Here is a 2,453-nt window from a genome sequence, read left to right on the forward strand (position 1 = left end):
TACAAGGGTGGTCAACTTGGCAGGTTTCACTGTACTTATTACTTCAGTAAGTATAAGTACATGTAAGTTATTCCCCCTACTAAATTATGCAATAGAGGTTTTAATAATTAATAAACCCTTTAAATAAATAAGTAATATGTTTGGCAAATCATATATATATATACAAAGATGCCAACTGCTCCGAGCACGCCAAAATAATTTTAAAAAACAGTAAATAACTACTAAGTAATTTTTTCAATTATTTGCCTATTTTTGCTTGCTTTTTAAAAACTATAGCATGACTTAAGTACTGTAAAGTGGTGAATTATATAACTCTGCTAATTTAGAAGTAGTGGTGGATAAAATTCTACTAAATTAAATTTATTAAACCAAGAATCACAATTGATAAACTACCACTTTAAAATATATATTTGCTGTCTGGAGCAAGTTGGCATCTCTGTATATATATATTTGGCAAATATAATGATGTATTAGTACTTTTAATTGAAACGTGGGTATATGTTACCGTGAATGACCGAAATCAAGAGAATGTTGACAATCGCCGGTGAATGTCAACAATTGTAGTCCTTTGGTGAATGTCCTAAATATTTGTTACATCTAATTTGATATTAATTTATTTGTTGATATTAAATTATTATATTCATTCGATATTTTAATATGTGCTGAGGATAGATTAGGAGTAACATCAGAGTTCCGGTTAAATGCATACTGGGCATTGCCATTTAACTAGACCTAGTATATATTTCAGAGATTTGTGACTATGTGATGACAAAGCGACTATGTGATTGTCGACATTCTACAGTGGAAGTCAACAATTTTGTAACATATCTATAACATACACAAGTTTGATATGATTTTGTTTCAACATAAAATGTATTACTTTTAGCTTTTTTGTTAGCATTAAACTTGTTTTACCTCAAAAACTGGTTTCTGACCTCATGATTCAATGGAGAACTAGTCAAGTTTTGATTTTGTGACGTTGCCAAGTTAACTGTTAATCGATTATAAAACCTAAGCATAAAGTGTCCTATAAAAGTCCTCTTTTTTGCTCTGAATCTAAACAAAAACTGGTTCTGAAGCGTGCAAAGATGTTTTCCCTTTCTCGTGCATACACAAAGCAGAGTTTGTTACATAATGGAACCAGTTAAACGTCTTTTCCTTGCTTTACTTATGCGGCAAACATAAACATTGAAACCAAAATAGTTCAGCACCACCCCATTCGCATTGTGTACTGAAAAAAAGTACCTTGTAGGGAATGTTTTATACTATTTTGTTTAGAGTTGTAGCATTGGAAATGTTTGTGTGTTTATTATTGTGGCTGACATTGGTCCAAATTATCTGAGTTTGAACGATATTGTTTTTATATTTTTTATTTTAGTTTCTTTCTGAAATTATCAGGTTCATCATCAAAAGAATAAAGAGATAATAATTTTAACAACTCAACTATTCATTTAATGACAGGTTGAATAAAAATCTTGCTCAACCAAGGAAAAAGTATTGTGTTGATACTAGTATTTGATATAGTATACTTTATGGTTTGTAACTAGGACTGGGCTATAAATCGATGTATCGAGACATATCGATTTAACGCATATATCGGCAAGACGATACAGCGACTCTCATTCAAGGCGATGCATCTGAAATCTGATTTAAGCCGTCGAGTATAGGCAACGAGCGCAAAACGATATAAGACACGCAAGGATATAAGAACGATATAGTGATATAAGACTCTTCTCTTACGTTCCGATGTCGACTCGCGCTGTTGAAAACGATGTTCGTTTCGTTATGTTGAAATGGCCTTGATTGGTGAGCTGTAGAATCAGAGTTTTGAGAACACATATCGTTTTTTTCGTATCATTTTTTTCGTTGTCGCGACTTTACTTGTAGATTATTTTCAGTGGGACTAACTTCGTGATCGCCGATGTTACCTTGTTCTGAAGGCAATCTATTATTGAAAAGAATATATAAAGAAGAGTTTCTTCATTAATTAGATAAGTTTTTTTTTTAAAAAAACTTCTTTTTATTTTTAAATGTGAAAATTATCGGCAATCTAATTTCGGCTCCCATAAAGAATTGTATTTGTTAGGTTATTTTTTTACTTTCTTTTAATTTATTAAAAACTTTTTGGATGAAACTTCTAATAATTTAATGAGTTTTTATTACTGATTTTAAATTTATAAATCTTGTTGTTTTAATGTTTAGAAATAAAGTTAAAACAAAATTTATTTTTGTCATTTGGATTTGGACATTAAGTCAATTAACTTTGTTTATACAAAAAAATTTGAAAGGTTCGCGTATTTTATTCTTTTTTTTAAATCATTTAGCACTTCGTTTTATTAGAGAGTATAATAATTTTTTTTAAAAATATTCTTTTCATATTATTTGTTAATTAGCTAAATATATTATCGAATATCACAATTTTTTTATTTTTAAGCGGGCTGAGTTAAAGCATA

This window comes from Parasteatoda tepidariorum, chromosome 9, assembly GCF_043381705.1.
Source record: "Parasteatoda tepidariorum isolate YZ-2023 chromosome 9, CAS_Ptep_4.0, whole genome shotgun sequence".
In the NCBI taxonomy this organism is placed as follows: Eukaryota; Metazoa; Arthropoda; class Arachnida; order Araneae; family Theridiidae; genus Parasteatoda; species Parasteatoda tepidariorum.